Raw genomic sequence first — 18,672 nt, 5'->3', positions numbered from 1 at the left:
TTAGGTCAGCTGCTGCTGTAAGTGGTCATTCCTCGACCCTGCTCTGCTCAGCCAACATCTCTGGCCTTAAGTGGGCTTCACTTCCATGTGGCCAGGAGCCACGACAATCTATGTCTTTGAAGGGAAGACAGAGCAGAAGGATACCTAATGGGGGATAGGAGAGATCTGGACTTACAAGTTCTGTTCAGCCCAAAGAACAGACATTCACACCCTGAGCCTGGGGCCCCGACTTCCCTGTTAGAAACTTCCACTGTGTCGCAGAGACCTCTCTGAGCAGGGCTGAGAAGCCAGCACGTGACACTAATGCTCAATAAATGAAAATGTTTCTTTCTATTTCTAGTGCCTCAATTTCTTTTGCTGGGGCTGGGGGCAGTCAGCATTTCTGTAGAATCACAGTATCACTGTTTCAGTAGAAAGGCACACGGCATTAAGGTGTCACCTGAGAAAGGCCAGCTGCCTACCCCAGACAGGTCCTCGTGGGATGGCAGGACGCGGTTGCCACCATGTCTAGTCAAGTCACCTATTGCTCCATAACAAACTACTTCAAATTTAATGGCTTAAAACAATCTTCCTGCTCGTGGTTCTGTGGTCAGGAATTTGGGCAGGGCTCAGCAGGGACAGCTTATCTTTGTTCCACATGGACCTCACAGATTCACACAAGGCTGCGGGCTCCCACGTCTGGTGCCTTGGTGCTAGGGGTCAATGAGACAGCTCAGCGCTCGTCCCTGTGTCTTCTCTCTTCATGTGGTCTTTTTCCTGTGGGGCTGCTCTGTCCAGTATGGTCAATGCTATCCACATGTGACTATTCGTATCAAAAATTATATTAATCAAAGTTTTAAAAAATTTTAAAACGTAGTTTTTCAGTCACAAGCCACATTTCAAGTACTCAGTAGTTATGTGCGGCTAGTGGATGCCACATGCAGAGTATCTGGACAATGTGGAGTATTTTCGTCCCTGCAGAAATTTCTATTACACTCCTCTCCAGCAGGAGAACCCAAACTTCTTTCCATGGTACCTAGCTTCTCTCTAATTGACAGCAGAGCTACAGCGCCTTGAGACCGAGGTTTGGGCAACTAGGACACGATTTCTACATCCTACTGGTCAGAGCAATTCACAGAACAACACAGACGTAAAGGGTGGGAAATAGACTCCACAGCAAATAGCAGAGACATGTTGTAAAGGGACAGAAACAGATTATTGAGTGTCATTTCTAACAATCTACCAACATATCAAATCCACCTCTGAGTTCTCTCTAAGAAGTAAGTACTCACAGGTCAGAATCTGGACTCTTTTTAGCCTCTTCTCTCTTTAATCTACACTATTTTTGGCAGTCATAGTCCCTCAAACCTCTGTCTCTGTATCCTCTCTTTCTCCCTTAATTACACGGTAAAGTAAAAACTGCTTACATCCCATTGTCAAACGTCACGATCACTGCCAGGCGTCTGTGGCAGGCTCAAATCCTTTGCCCCTCTCTTGCTTTGCCATACTCACTTCAAAACACAAAAACTGAAGTGATCTGATGAATATGCCTGTAAATTCCCGTCACCAACCCCTTCTACCCATCTACCAGCATCTTTATCCACATACTCTGCCCTCCCCCTTTCTACAACGGACAGACTGTTCTTGTGGACACTCCCCGTTTGTGAGTGGATCAAATCCCCTGTCACTTCTGCAGCTTCTCTTCCTTTCTCCTCCAGCATCCGTTTCCCCACATTTATGCATCCTTTCCATCAGCACACAAACACGTTGACTCCGTATACCTTCCAGCAACTGCTCCATTTCTTTCTTTTTTTTAATTGAAGTAGAGTCAGTTAACAATGTTGTGTCAATTTCTGGTGCACAGCATCATGTTTCAGACATCCAGATACATACATATATTCCTTTTCAGATTCTTTTTCATTGTAGGTTGCTACAAGATATTGACAGAGTTCCCTGTGCTGTGTACTATAAACTTGTTCATCTGCTTTACATGGAGTAGTTACTATATGCAGATCTCGAACTCTGCCCCAGTTCTTTGTATGCATCCACTTCTTACCTTTCTTCTCTCCGGCTTTTGCCAATCATTTTGCCCAAACTGCTTTTGTCAAGGCCATCAGTAGCCTCTTGATACGTCCCTTACCTGAACTATCAGCAGCTTTTTACCCAGTTCATCACTCCCTCCTCCTTGACAAACTTTGCTCCAGAACTCCACCCTCTTCTGGCTTTCTTTTTGCCTCCCTCCATGCATCTCCTATGTTCGTTTCATCTCCTATGTTCGTTTCTTCTCTTCTCACAGATCTAGAGTGCCCTCAGGGATCGGCTTTTAAGACTTCTTTTTTTTTTTTTTTTTTTTTAAGTCTTTTTTTCCTGAGGGGGAGGTAATTAGGTTTCTTCACTGATTTCCACTTGGAGGAGGTACGGGGGATTGAAGCCGGGACCTCCTGGGTGCTGAGCATGCGCTCTACCACTTGAGCTATACCCTTCTCCCTAGTCTTTTTTTTTTTTTTTTAATTGAAGTATAGTCTCATCCATCTACACTAACTCCCTAGGCAATTTCATCCAACAGCACGAATTTATATTCCATCCATCTGTTATCAGATCCAAGTTTGTGCGCCCAACAGTGAGGCCAGACATTTGGAGCAGAAAAATATTATTTCAAAGGCCAAGCAAGGAGTATAGGCAGCTCATGCTCAAAAGACCTGCTCCCTGGTAGACTCGGAGAAGCATTTCTCAGGGCCAGGTCAAGGAAGAGCTGTGCGCGGTGAGTGATCAGCTTGTGCACAGTTCCCTTACTGGTTGATGGTGCCATAGCAGGGCGATGTCACAGGGATTAACACCGTTCACCCTCAGGTTCAGCTCATCTGGGGGCCGTGTGCTAGTGTGATCATGTGGGTATCTTTTTCCATCCCATGGGGGTTCAGTATCTTCAGAACAGCTCAGGAACGCATCAGGCACTGTTGTCTATGTCCTTCAGGGAGGAACTAAAGATTCCCTGACTCTGTTACATTGGCTGGTCTATTGTTTAAATTGTTACCAGTTCTCCTGGCCCAACTGCTATTTTTGTTACCACATGTTCACATTCTTTCAGTCCTTGATTCTTGAGCCAGCCTTTTGTGACTCAGGAGGGGCCTGGAAGACTAAAGCTTTTCTACAAACAAGAGGCAGGTGGAGGACGTGGAAGAAGGGGAGGTCTGTCCCAGAAAGGTCCCAAAGGGCCCTGCACAGTTACACATTTGCTGATGGCTTCCCAACGTACAGTTCTAATCCTCACCTCTTCTAAAGTGCATACATCTCAAAATCCCTACAAATTATCTCCTGTTTCATGTGTAATATTCACCCAAACCTTAAGGTTTCCACAGCTGAAGTCCTAGTGTACTCTCTTACAACTCAGTAGTGGCACCTGTAGCCTTCTGTTCCTCAGGCCAAAGGTTTTGTCAACATCTTCAGCGTTTCTTGTTCACATCCTCTGCCCCACCCATCAGGAATGATCGTAGGCTCTCCCTTCAAAAAATAACCAGAATCACCACTTCTTCGGCCTCCTCCTGGGCCACAATCATATCACGTATCCTATGTGGATCACTGTAATTGCCTCTCGATTACTTTCTTTGCTTCCATTCTTAAACTCTAACAATCTGTTCTCAAAACAACAGCCAGAGTTACCTCATTAAGATGTATGTAGTCAGATCATCTGATTCTTCTGCTCAAAACCTTCCAATCGCTCCAAATTTCTCCAAGAAAACCGAAGCCCACGCGATGCACCCATTCCCTCTTGTCTCTCTGACCTCCTCTCTTCTGTTCTCACCTTCACTCAGCCCTGGCAGTCCCACCCAAGGGCGTTCACAGTGGCTGCTTCCTTTGCTGTCTGCATGGCTAAATCTCTCTGCCTTCAAAGCTCAGGTCAGATGTCACCTTCTCAGTGACACTCACCCTAATACTCTGCTTAAACCTATTACCACCCCCTTCCACTAAAGCCTCCATCCCCTCGCACTCTGCCCTTCCTTTACCCCGTGGCACTGCTCAGCTTCTGACATACTATAGAGCTGTGTTTTATGTCGCCCTCTGATAGGCTTTCAGCCCTGTTACAGCCAGCTTCTTTGTCTGTGGTTCCACTGATACGTCTCAAGTACCTAGTACCTTGTGCACTACAGGTGCCTAACAGCTGAATAACTAAAGGAGATTTTAGAAACCTGCATATTTTGTCTGTATCGATATCAGAACCGATGCCAAAATCAACTTAAATACATTATAGAGCAGTTTGATGATCAACATTATTCCAGATGATAAAATTATTTTCTGAAGAGAAATCAAGGCCAGTTCCAGGTCAAATTGTCAAGAAAGGTTAATGACCCTTTCCCCCTCTGCTAGTCTTCCCTCCTTATCTTACTTTTCTTACTTACACCCCATTTCTAAAGACATATACTACATACACTAATTCCTCCCAATGTATTAGTCCACAATGGCTTGACGTCGTACCTCATCAGGAAAATGCCTGTAGTTTTTTTTATTTTCAAAACTCATAGTTTTCTGAAACTAATGTTTTCTGCCTTTCACATTTAGTTGCCTTGTATTTGTGAATATTAGAGCGGTTTAAATGGCAGTTTTGCAATGTGAAATTCTTTTTATTTGAAGGAGTCTTTCATTCTTAATTACCTCCAATAGAATGTGGTGTCGGGAGTCAGAAGGCTCTGTCACTAGGCTATTGATCATCTTATTGGCTCAGTTTCTTCCTCTGAAAAATACAAATAATAGTAGTGTCATCATCACAGAATCATTATGAGAATTTAGTGTGTTAACATATATAGAATCCTCCGAATAGTGCCAGGCCCATAATAGCACCATACAAGGGCTGCTTTTTATTGTTGGTGCTCCAGTTTTGAAATTTAAGTTGTTTACGTACATTCAGATAAAATTCTATGGCTTTTTAGCTTTGGGTACAGATTTAAAGATAAGAGAACACTGTGACATAACAATTTTTACAACGTAGCTTTGCTCAATGATCTGACAAGTCAATTGTATACTTACTATTACATAAATCAACATATATTATACTTAATGTTTACCTGCTTCTTGTCTTATTTCATTCTGAACTTTCTGAGGACAAAATCTGCTCTAATTAAAATTACAGGGGTCCCAAAATACCTAATAGACTATAGTCCATTCTATGGGTGCTTATTAAACATTCAGTGATAATACTTCAGGATCCTCAGAAACAGTATTTAATGTTTTGTTCTGATATTTTGGTAAAGTAAATTGCATTTTTTACCATAATGTCTGTCTAGAAGTAGAGCTTGTGTATACCAATGGTATTTGCAAGGTTAAATCTATTTAAAGCCAAGGACTCATTTAGCCTTTCCTGTGAACATTTTATCCCTTGACAACTAAATGCATTCATTAAAGACAACATAGATTTGTAGCTCTGCTATTTCAAAGCTGAGTGGATTTTTGTTTGATTATTGTATTGATCTAATTTCTTTTAAATGCAAATTTGTGTGGCCTACTTGCTGCAGTGTTTGTTTGGTTTTTTTTTCCCCCTTAAATGGAATAAGTTCAGGACACTGCTTTCTTTCTTTCCCTTTTTTATTCTGGTTCCTTTTTAATCATGTCAGAAAGGCAAATCAGAGAAGAAACACCTTATACAGTCTCTGGGCAGAGTCTGCGCAGATATATGGTGCTTCCCTGTCTATTTCAGGCTAAAGGCAACGTTGTTTCACAAAAGGAGCAGAGCTGGCAAGACAAAGCCTGGAAAACAGGGCACAGTGGTTAAAATTAAAGGAACAGATCCAATGTGGAGTCAGACTGCTCTCCTCTATTACAGAAGGTCTGCCCCTGACCCATCAGAGGCAATAAAAAGGAGTAAGGTTGATGACAGTAGTTATAGAAGTGACAAGGCTGATATTAGTGACATAGCCAGCAAAACAGCCAGTCCTGCCTCCAAGACAGATACCAAAGCAACAGATTCCAATCAAAGCACCTCGACGTAAAGCATAATAATAGGGACTTTATTTACATTTCTTATTAATCATTATACTCTAATCCTGTAGATACCATAATCTCCGTTTCATGAATTAAAAGATGAGTAAACTGAGGTATAGATGGTTGTACACCTTGTCCTAAGACACGCAACTGGTAAGAAGATGTCAGGACAGAACCTGAAACTATTTTCTTGAACCCACACTGCTCTTACAAAATTTTTTCTTAACCAGATTATTGAATTGACTAAAACGCTTAATTCCAAGAAATCATAGTTGGAAGTAGCATAGCTGTGAAACTTCATTTGATCAATGTTTTCTAATTTACTAGGAAAAAAATAGCCTTAGTTCAACATTATAAGGTTATTATCCATGTAAATTATTGAAAAGGGAGCCCTTGCGTCATTAGCTAGAATGCCTCAAAGTTTGAGAATGACTATGTTATTGACCATTTCTGAAGACTGAGTCGCTCAGCTGACTGTAAATTAGAAATATGCTTTCTCTATAGAAAGGAAAACAGCCAATACAGTTTTTACTGCTACTTTGATTTCTCCTTTGCTTTTCTATTATTCAGAGACGCACAATTGATTTTTATCTCCTCTTTTAAATTACCTTAGTCAAGAAACGATGAACCATAGAATTCCTTTAAGACTTTGTGATTTGTTCACATAATTAGAAAATCATTTTGATAACTTAGAAAGAAATGTGGGATGCTTTCTAATCATATTGGACCAAAATGTAAAGTATACTTGGAATGAAAAATGCTAGTAATTGCTTAAAATATTGTTATAAAATAACATAGTAGAATCATTTCTATGTTTAATAAAAAGCTAGTCCACCTAAATTGAAAGCTACCATAAAGGGAATATGGTGATCTAATCTCAAATATCCATGCTCATAATTGAAAAGAGCAATCATGAGGTAATGAAAATTTGCCCGTACCTACGTGGGCAAACACAAATCAGTAATAAAGACACACAGACATTTTTCAAGGAACAATAATTATATCTTGCCTCCAAGGCGCTTTCACGTATTTATCTTCTTTGAACGTGACAGCAAGTACATGAGGTAGACAGACAAGAATCAGTGTTCGCACCTTATAGAGATGGGTGAAGACCTTCTTTAGTCACTGGATTATTAAATGCTAGAAATGGAACAAAACCCCTATTTTGGTTATCTATTTTTGTGTAACAAAAGACCCCCAGATTTAACGGTTTAGAACTACCATTGTGTCTGCCCAACCCCTCCTCCCTTGTGGATGGGGAATTTCAGAAGGGTGTGGCTCTGTGGTTTGTTTCTGATCCTTGAAGTACCAGCTGGGGGCAGCAGCTGAGGATTCAACTTCCAAAATGGTTTCTTCACGCACATGTGCCACCTCAGAGCTTCATGGTATCTTTCTAACTCCGCATCACATATCCTACAGGACCTCTCCGTGTGTAGACTGCTCACACACTTAGTGGTATCAGAGTGGTCACACTTCTGATATGGTGGCTGCCTTGCAAGAGGCAGAAATGGAAGCTGCCAGCTAAGGGTTATGGCTGGGACTGGCACAGTGTTGTTTCTGCTGCTTTTCTTATTGTTGTGATTGGGGATTTCTGTTTGTTTTGTTTTGGGTCAAGGCTGTCACAGAACCTGCCCAAATTCAAGGAGGAGGAGCCAGAGACCCCCTCTCTTAATCGGGGAATGGCAAGGTCACGTTGTAGAAAAATGTGCGGGGTGGGAGATATTGTTGTGGTCACCTTTGGAAAACATAATCTTCCACAAACTCAGTTCTCTCTTAATTTCTATCCAGTGACGTCTCCACTGCACCAAACTGGACCAAAGGAAAAACAACAAAAAAGATTCAACAAATGCCTATGGCTTTAACCTTGCATTATAACGGCTTTTGAATATATCCATCTGGTTAAATTTCTAATACAGCCATGGATTGTAGTATTTTGCACTGCTTTTCCTAGCCACCCTGATTTAATTACGCTTAAAGAAATGGCTCAAACCTACTTTTAATGCAGCTTCTACTGTAAGTCCTTGTGTTGCCGTGATGCTGATGCCCACTCGTCTAACAGGCCCGGCTGGCCCCACACCAGATCTCCAAGTCCACCTGCTGGTCTCTCGCCATTTCCCACTTAACCTTCTCCTTCTGTATTGTCCCCGAGTTTGTTTGTTTCTTTTCTCCTTGTCAGGGAGACTTTACTGTCCTGTCTTCACTTCTTATCAACTTTCAAGGCTTGTAGAAGATACTGTAGATGAAAAATTAAACCATAGTCAATCTAAAAAAGAAATAGAGAATTTTACTGGAGTCAACCTAAGAACCTTCAGGGAGGTTAACCCGGGAGACAGTCTTTCAGAAAGCTCTTAGGACTGTCCTGCCCACTAGAGGTCAAAGCACTGTTGTACACATTCTGAGACAAAGCGTTATACATCAAAGCAACATGCTGACAGTTTACATAGCACATTCAAGGTGAGTGACTGGGTCATCCTGACCCCTTACAGGATTGAGAAAGGAATTTTATCTCCTAAGGAGTTACCTTGCTGGCGCCAGGAGAAAATTGCTCCTTCTAGTTGAGCAGGCATTCCTGTGTCTTCTGAGGTCTGGTTAATGTATAAAGCACACAAACTAGGGGGGAGGAGGCCCAAACGGGCAGAGAAAAAAAATTTTATGTTTAAATTCTTCTTGTCTTGCGATAAAATATGAATTTTATTTCCTCAATAATATTACTCGCCTTCCTGCCAAAGAGACAGAAACCCACACATTCATTAGCGTACAGTGCAGTTCAAAAAGCACGTAAGACCCCTCACCTTCCCTCACCCCCTCTTCTCCCCTACGCAAGCAGACAGAAGTCCCCACGTGTATAAAACCCGATAGAAGGTACGGGTGGGGGGAAATGGCTCGTTAGTGATAAGAACATGAAATAAAAATTACCTTGTAAATTACTGCTCAGAAGCTGTAAATGAGATGTTGCTACAGAAAAGAACAACAGGACACAGCATGAGAGGTAGAGGTTTTTGAGGAAGAAGTTGTCCCTTGTAACAATATGGGATCTATGCTTCGAGATGAGATTCTTGACAGCAGTGGACAGGATGGATTGGAGCACGGGGGTTATTGAGATCATACCTTTCTATAGGCAAAAGCTGTGAGAACCAAGACACAGAGGAAACGGAATGTAACAGTTTTGAAAAAAACACCAGAGAAGGACAATCAGAAAGACTGATTAGATCTGGGGGTGAGGGAGAAATACAACCAGTCATGCAAAATGTTCCCTTCCTTTGTTAGCTGTAAGATACAGCTGGTGGATTAGTTTATGTTGAATCAAACGACCTTAGGGATTCTTGCTTCCCAAGCAAAAGTAGTGACTCATGCTTTTGAAAAGTGCCTTGAAAAAAGTTATTACTTTAGTCTGATGCTGCAAAACCATTTTGTTTCCTGCATAAAACAAAAAACATGTTCAGCTTTCTTTATAGCATAATTTAAAATAATGTTTAAAGTCCACATGCATGAATGAAAACAAGTGTAATCAAATAGCCGACATAGAGAATGCTGGGTGATGTGCTTCTTAATAATTGTCCTCAGTAGTGTTGCCGAAAGATCGGCCCCTGTCCCTGACGAGCCAAATGGCACAGAGGCAGGGTCTTGGAGTTTAAGAAGAAAAGAGGCAGCTTTATTCCTTTGCCAGGCAAAGAGGACTTACAGCAGGCTAGTGCCTTCAAAACTGTGAACCTGTCTTAGGATTGGGGCTTAGTGATTATACAGTGAACAAATTGGGGCATAAAGTGTGATATTAATCAGCAAGGGTCTCTGGTGAAGCTCCCTCCTGAATCTCGGCAAGTCCATCCCACATCATGGGACCGTCCAATGGTCTGGAGGGTCATCAGCCTGTGACCTTCTTTATCTGATCAGACTCATCAGACGCCAGGAGGAACTTCAGAGGGTCTGGTCGTTCTCCTGAGAGCAACGTCCTGTAACTCCCTTCCTGGGGGAATGACTCAATCCAAACATGACTGTAAATTTCGATTGCCAGAGTGAGGTGAGACAAACAGCAAAATCAATAACTTGAGCTTTGACAACAGGCCCGGGGCTGGGAGCCGTGTCCGGTCAGGCAGGTTTGCTGCTTGTTCTAAAAGCAAGCAGTCAGCAGAAAGCCAAGAATTAGCTGGCCTGAGCGTGGCCATTTTATTATTGCTCCTTCAGTAATGCACTGCTGTTCATTTTTGCAATTAACTACAAAGCAATGCTTAGCTTCCTGCATTTGGGCACAATTTCTTCTTTTTATCATTCTCAAAGTGCTGAGGCTGGATCTTTTTTTGGTTGTTGTTATTTAGTTTTCTAAGATATCTCACTATAGTTCTGCTCATTCACACTTGTTATTATTGTTCTCAGTAAGGAAAGGAAATAGTAAGTAATTTTGAGTTAATGGCAAGTGCAAAATCTGGATAAAAATGTTTTCATTTAAAGGTCTGTTTATTGTGAAAGAATGGCAACTCTCACAGAGGGTAAGATATGAAAACTTTAAAAACATTTTCAAGAACAGAGCAGAAGCAAACATCTCGTGCACAAGCTGTGGCTTAAAGGGGGTGTGAAGCTGGTGGGAACCTCACTGAGTAGATTTAAAATAAATTAAAAATGAATTTAGGACTTACGCATTTATAAGTCAGTGATACGTATAAACTCTGTGAAAGCAGGGATTCTTTTTTCTTTTCGGTTGTTGTTCACATGGTAGATTCCTAATAAATTTTTGTTGAATGAATAAATGTGGCAATCGAAATAGACAGCAGATCAATATAATCTTAGCCTTTATTAATAAGGAAAATGATGGTTTGATTGTTCTGCTATGGGGAGGTCCCATTTTATATCTAGAATATTGGATATCACATTTAAAACAAGAATGCTAGAAGTATTCTAAAGGGCCAAGGTAGGAAGAGGCTTGAAATCCTGTTTTGAAAATTAGTTAAAGGAATCGGGAATATTTAGGTAGAAAGTTCTTAGTGGTAGGTAGCTGGGTAGATGGGATTCAAACGTTCATTAAATTATTTGAAGTAGTTCACCTATAAAGAGCCTTTCACTCTTGTGACTCAGTGGCCCCCGCCTTAATATCTGGAACATCTGCTGTCAGTTTTCTATGGAGCCTTTTGAAAATACAGCATCACAACTGAAGTATTTGTGTCTAGTAGGGTAACTCTAATTCCTAGATTAAACTGTAAGGTTTGTTAGTTGTTAAACCTAGATTAAGTTGTGATAATATCATATTCCTTATAGAGATATATTTTGAAACATGATGAGATGAATGAAAAATAAAAGTCTAAACCAAAGTGTTCCAAGAAAAAGAATCAGTTTACAATGACCTGCACAATTAACGGGATCATCTCTCAAGAATCAAAATTTGAAGTTATTTTCTTTCACCTTCTTTCAACCCCTCTTCACAGTTACTCATCTTACGCACATAGTAAGTATTTCCTCTCTAATAAATTGTATGGTCATTGCTGTAAGAATGATTATCCAGTGTTTCTCAAAGTGTGATCCCCTCCTGTCTTAGAGGCTTTCCAAATCAAGGGCTGTTTTTTGGTTCTTAAGAGCCCTTTCAAAAGCCCTACTTATATGGATAAGGGCTAATTTTCATACGGATAAGGGCTAATTCCGAGTAGCCTACTGAGTTTGTTATTAAAGGTTAATAAAATTTGATGCTTTTAAGCTAAAAGTAGCACATGATGAGTTCACTGAGGGTTTGACTTCACAAAGTTCTTGGCAACACTGCAAACTTCCTCTTTGTGTCTGGGCATATGCAGATCTTTGGAATTCCTAAAATTTTCTAGAGGGAAAATTGTTATTATTGAATTATCTGTGTTGGTCTAATCTGGTTGTAGATTTTGATTGTTGTTAACTTATTAATGTCTTGTAAAATTTTTACTTTTGCTGATTTTTTTTCTTTTAATGATGATTCTCATTTTTAGTATTACTTTGCACGTTTTCCATATGATTAAAGTTCTTTTTGCTCACTAAAAAGTAAGGACAGCTGCAGTGGGTAAGAGAAAAGTTTTAAAATGGAATTTAAGTGGGCCAAATCAAAAGCCTTTCCAAACCACTGCTCTTGAGAGCTCATTTCCTTCATGTAGTTGTAGAAGTTGCCTATTAGTTTCCTATGGCCACTCTAGCAAAAACACAAACGCGATGGCTTAAAACACAGATTTATTCTCTTATAATTCTGGAGATCAGAATCCCCAAATTGAAGTCACTGGGTTAAATCCATTCCCTTGCCTTTTCTGGCTTCTGGAGGCTCCCCACCATCCTTGCCTTACGGCTCCCTTACTCCTTCTCCAAAGCCAGCAATGTCTAGTCAGGCCTTCTCACTCTCCATCACTGTGACACTCTCCTCCTCGCTTTCACTTATCAGGACTCTCGTGATTAAACTGGGTCCACCGAAATAATGCATAATAATCTCCCCAGCTCCAGATCCTTAATCACACGTAGAACATCTGTTCTGCCGTGTAAGGTAACATATTCATATGATCTGGGAATTAGGCTGTGGACCTTTCAGGGAACAGGACCCTGCCCACTGCAGAAGTATAGTTGCCCAGCACATTACTGGCACCTAAGGATATCTTCTGTTGCCAGAATTACCATTATTGGCTGGTAGAGCCAAGCTCCTGAGATCCTGAAATGTCAATGGAAGTTAATTTTGAACAATTGAAATAATTTTATGAAAGAGACTAGAAATGATGGAAGTCAGACTATTATCTGTATAGTTCAGGCACATTTGGCATTATATGAATTTTTGTTGGTCAACCCAGAAGTTTAACTACCATCACACACATTGCTTCTGTAGAATACATGCATCTTTATTTCCCAACAACTTCCTCCTCCCGAATTAACCTATAAATACCAGTCATTTCTAAAGGAGACTATCCTTTGAGATAAGTAACCCATTAGGCCATTACGGTCTATTTACATGTAACTTTGAATTTGGTGTTTCAGCCATCTAGCAGGTCTCAGAAAGACTAAAACAAAGGCTATTGTTTGATGGAAGCACATTCATTCAGTTCATATTCATTGTGCTCTACTCTGAGCCAGGCATTGTGCTAGCAACTGCATTTTCTTTCTTTTTTCTTTTTTTTAAATAAATTATGTATGTATGTATGTATGTATGTATGTAACGGGTTACTTGTGGGTTTTTTGTTTGTTTTTTACAGTTTTAAAAGGTTATACTCTGTTTATAGTTTTATAAAATATTGGCTCTATTTCCCATGTACAATGTATCCTTACAGCTTATTTTATACTTAATGGTTGGTACCTCTTATTCCCCTACCCCTATCTTGCCCTTCTCCTCCCTGGTAAACCACTAGTTTGTTCTCTGCATTTGTGAGTCTGCTTCTTTTTGGTTATATTCACTAGTTTGCCGTATTTTTCAGATTCCACACGTAAATGATAACACAGAGTATTTGTCTTTTTCTGTCTGATTTATTTCATTTAATGTATTTCATTAAATTTCATTATTTCATTAATGCCCTCCAAGTCAATACACGTTGCTGCAAATGGCAACATTTCACTCTTTTTTATGGCTGAGTAGTATGGCATTGTGTGTGTGTGTATTTCTATATGTCTGTATCTCACATCTTCTTTATTCATTCATCTGTTGATGGATACTCAGGATGTTTCCGTATCTTGGCAACTGTAAATAATGCTTCTATGAACAGTGGGGTGCATGCACCTTCTTGACTTCGTGTTGTTTTTATTTTTTTTTTCAGATATATGCCCAGGAGTGGAATTGTTGTGTCATATCGTAGTTCTATTTTTAGTTTTTGGAGAGACCTCCATACTGTTTTCCACAGTGGCTGCACCAATTTACAGTCCCAACAAAAGTGCACCAGGGTTCCCTTTTCTCCACATGCTCACCAACAGTTATTATTTGTGTTCTCTTTGATGATGGCCACTCTGACCGGTGTGAGGTGATATCTCATTGTGGTGTCGATTTGCATTTCCCTGATGATTAGTGATGTTGAGCATCTTTTCATGCGCCAATTGGCCACCTGCATTTCCTCTTTGGAAGAAATATCTATTCAGTTCTGTCTCCTAAAACAAAAGAAATAAAAGTAAAAATAAACAAATCAGACCTAATTACACTTAAAAGCTTCTGCACAGCAAAGGAAACCATTGACAAGACAAAAAAACAACCCACTGACAGAGAAAATACTTGTAATGATATGACCAATAAGGGGTTAATATCCAACATATATAAACAGCTCATAAAACTCAACATTAAAATAAAAAGCCCAATTGAAAAAGGGAACTGCATTTTCAATGGTAAAATGAGGGCTGTCCTCCCCAGCTTTAGTCAAATAGAAGTAATTATGGGAAGAGGAAGAGAAAGGTACAAATCAAGGTTACAAGGAAGTTGTGGGATGGGGAGGGCTTGATGACTTACTATTATGAGAATGTTTTGTCAGCTAGGGGAGGAGTCTGCGAAACGGAAAAGAAAGATCATCAAAGAGGCTAAAATAAATTATTGCCTGCTTTAATGATTTTGTCTTGGGCTCAGCTGTCCGGTGGGCATGTGCCCCACTCAAGTGCTACTGCTTAAAAAGTATTCCACTTCAACGTGGCAGAATTCCTTATTTTCAGAAGCTCAGAAAAAGTGATTTGAAATAGCATGAAATGACAATACACACATGTCTTAAACTCCATGCTTCAATTTCTCTGACTGACAAGAGGAAGAACAGTTACTTGAATAGAAATGATTATTTTTATTTCCCTTGTAGGCTATTTGTGGACTCTGTGGGTTTATCATTAAATAATGGACAGTGAAACAAATTTCTTTCATCTCTTGAAGAGTTTCAATCTTTCTTAAATCATTTTGAACTGTTTATCCCCTTTTGGAGCATTCATATAGATAAGCATATTTTAAAAATAGAACCAGAATGTAACAGTAAACATATTTTGTAAGGCAACTGATTGTCACTATGGCAACAGTGAATGTGTTTGACATTAGTCTTTCCATTATTCTCTGTTGCTATAGCAACGAAACCTTGGATTCTGACACCATTTCCAAATTCTATTAGAATAAAGCCCCTTTCACCCCTCCAAGGAGGAGGAAGGGCCAGTACTATTAATGCACAAAGATATATGAGAATATTTCCTAGCACTAGGACATGGATGACATGAGACACACTTTGCTGCACTTTAATCAAACTAAAAAACATGCTCAAAAAGTAGAAAAACATAGAGGAAAAAGCTCCGAAAGCAGAACAATAGTAAAGCAATCTTTTTGTTATTAAGAATCAGCCTTATATCTTGAACATGAATAAAAACAGCTTTAATTTATGAGATGCTAAATTTAAATAAAATATTAATGGACAAAAAAATTTTTGTTTCTTTTTAGGAGAAATAAATAGGAGAATAATGGCAATTAAGGGCCACAACATGAGTAGGGAAATTTCTTGGGGTTTTGAGGGACTTTTGTGTTCAAGAAAATATACGGGGCGCAGGCAAGATGGTGGAGTAGAATGACTGTGAGCTCAACTCCTCTTACGAGCAAAGGATCCTTTCCCCTCCTCTCACACCAAAATCACATCCGCAGAACAATCACTGATGAGAAAAGAAACTGGAAACTACCAGAAAAGATCTTCTACAACTGAAGACACAAAGAAGGAACCTTAGCGAGAGAGGTAGGGAGACAGGAAGGGGGCAGGGCACAGCCATTCAAGGAATGACAGCAATTAACATTAAAATGGTGGGAGATTCAACTCCTAGTAGGCCTTGAGGCTGAAGATGGTGGGAGATTTGACTCCTAGTGGACCTTGAGCTTGTTATACGCCCACTGTAATATATTAGCATGGTGAGTAACATGCCCACAGGTGCTATGACAGCTCCAAGGCTGGCCACAAAAGGTCAAAGGGTGGGAAATGGCCAACTTCCTGGGAATCCCAGCCCCTTCCCCAGGCTAGTTAAAGCATTTGTTAGCATATGAAGCTACCAAGCCCATAAAAACTGGCAACACAACGCCCTTTTTGCTCCCTCCTCTTTAGAAAGGGCCCGCGCTCTGTCTGTGGAGTGTGTATCTACTTTTACTCTAACCTGAGAACCCAACCCTTACACCTCGTGGCCTTTCTCTTTCCTTACACTCTATGCAGTAACATATCTCTAAATAAATCTACCTTTACACAACTGTGGCTCTCTCTTGAATTCCTTCCTGCATGAAGCCAAGACCCATACTTGGAGGGGCACATCCCAGGGGCTCCACTGAGACCTGGGACATGGCCCACCTCACGCAGCACATCTGTTTTTCCTGCATCAGCAGGAGGGGTGGATTCACAATATAATCAAAACCCGTATTCCCCAGGTGGGTGACCCACAAACTGGAGAATAATTATAGTACAGAGGTTCTCCCACAGCAGTGAGAGTTCTGAGCCCCATGTCGGGCTCTCCAGTCTGGGGTTCTGGCACTGGGAAGACACACTCCCAGAGCATTTGGGTCTGAGGCCAGTGGGGCTTAACTGCAGGAGCACCACAGGACTGGAGGAAATAGAGACTTCACTCTTAAAGGGTGCACAAAAAATCTCATGTGCACTGAGACCCAGGGCAAAGCAGTAATTTGATGGGAGCCTAAGCCAGAAGTACCTGCTGGTCTCGGAGAGTTTTCTGGAGAGGTGGGGGCTGGTACGGGGAAGAGCTGTGGGACATAGACACTGGTGGGAGACATACTGGGGAACATTCAGCCTCACGAACACTGCTACTGTGGGTGGCTGACATTTTGGCTCATTACTGTCAAGACCTAGTACCACCCAAAAGCCTGCAGGGGCCAGTGTTGAGATGCTGCAGGCCAAACAACTAACTGGGTGGGGACACAGCCCTACCATCAGCAGACAGGCTGCCTGAAGACTAAAAGTCCCACAGCTGCTCCTGGACATGCCCCTAGAAATGGCCCAGCCCACTGGAGGGCCAAGACGCAGCTCCACCCACCCGTGGACAGGCACTGACACCTTCTGCCAGGAAGTCTGCATGAGCCTCTAGATCAGCCTCACCCACCAGGGTGCAGACACCATAAGCAAGAAAACTATGATCCTGCAACACAGGCTGGACCCTACCCTCGCTGGGCCCTGGTCCTGCCCACAGGCAGGCCAATGCAACCTCCGGAATACCGCAGACCCCACACCCAACTGTTAGGAATCCGCCTTCCCCTACTCCCACTGAACGATCTGAAAGGAACTCTGGGATCCCTGAGCACTGTAGCCAGAGTCCAGGAGCCAGCTCTGCCTGCCAGGAACCTGGAACTGAGCCCAGGATCTGGCTTCACTGGCTAGCAGGTGGGCAACAGGCCCAGATGTCTTGGGACCCTGACTCCACTCACCAGTGAGCCAGCACTAGCCCTGAGGCCCCCTAGAATTCTGCAAGCAGACACCTCAGGAGCAGGCAGCCAGCAGCAACTGCGCAAGGCAGGCCCTGGCAACCAACCAGACTAGGGGCCAACCAAACCTGCCAGACCCACCACACAGTCAGCCTGCGACAACAGAAGGACTAATGCAGCCCTCTTAAGGGGGAACCCCGGGAGCTTGTAGCTTGGGTGACGAGAGGGGAGTGCACTGCTGGGACACATAGGACATCTCCTACAGAAGGTCACTTCTCCAAGGGTGAGAAACAAAAACCTACCACATACATAAAAATACAAAGAGCAACTTAGACAAAATGAGGCCACGGAGAAATATGTTCTAAATGAGGGAACAAAATAAAACTCCAGAAGAAGAGCTAAGTAAAGTGGAGACAGGAAACTACCCAAGAAAGAGTTCAGAGTCATGATCATAAAGATGATCAAAGAAATCAGGGAAAGAATTGGATGCACAGAGCAAGAGGTTAAAAGTCTTTAACAAAGAGTTAGAAAATATAAAGAACATCCAAACAGAGATGAAGAATACAATAAACGAAATGAAAAAATACACTAGAAGGAATTAACTAAACGATTCAGAAGAATGGATCAGTAAGCTGGAAGACAGAGTGGTGGAACTCACAGCCGCTGAACAGAAAAAAGGGGAAAAAAAAATGAGAACAGTTTAAGGGACTATGGGACAACACCAAGCTAACTAATATTCCCATTATAGGGGTCTGAGAAGGAGAAGAAAGAGAGAAAGGACCCAAGAAAATGTTTGAAGAGATAATAGCTAAAAACTTGCCTAACCTGGGAAAGGAAATAATTACCCAAGTCCAGGAAGCAGAGAGAGTCCCACACAGGATTAACAAAAGAGGAACACACCAAGACGCACTGTAATTAAAAAGACAAAAATTTAAGATGAAGAGAGAATACTAAAAGCAGCAAGGGAAAAGCAGTAAATAAAATAGAATTTCAGCAGAAACTCTGCAGGCCAGAAGAGACTGGAATGATATATTTAAAATAATGAAAGGGAAAAACTTACAACCCAAACTGCAGAAGCAGTTCTCAGAGGGAAGTTTACAGTGATACAAGCTTACCTCAGGAAACAAGAAAACCTTCAAATAAACAAGCTAGCCTTACACCTAAAGAAACTAGACAAAGAAAAACAAAGCCCAAAGTTAGTAGGAGGAAAGAAATCATAAAGATCAGAGCAGAAATAAATGAAATAGAGACTAAAAAAGAAAGAAAGAAACAAACAAACAACCCCCCCCCAAACCCCAACAATATAAAAGATCAGTGAAACTAAAAGCTGGTTCTTTGAAGAGACAAACAAAATTGATAAACCTTTAGCCAGATTTATCAAGAAAAAAAGGGAC

The sequence above is a fragment of the Camelus ferus genome, chromosome 10 (genome assembly GCF_009834535.1).
Source record: "Camelus ferus isolate YT-003-E chromosome 10, BCGSAC_Cfer_1.0, whole genome shotgun sequence".
Lineage (NCBI taxonomy): Eukaryota > Metazoa > Chordata > Mammalia > Artiodactyla > Camelidae > Camelus > Camelus ferus.
The sequence above is the reverse complement of the archived record's forward strand: the minus strand, read 5'-3'. Positions refer to the sequence as shown.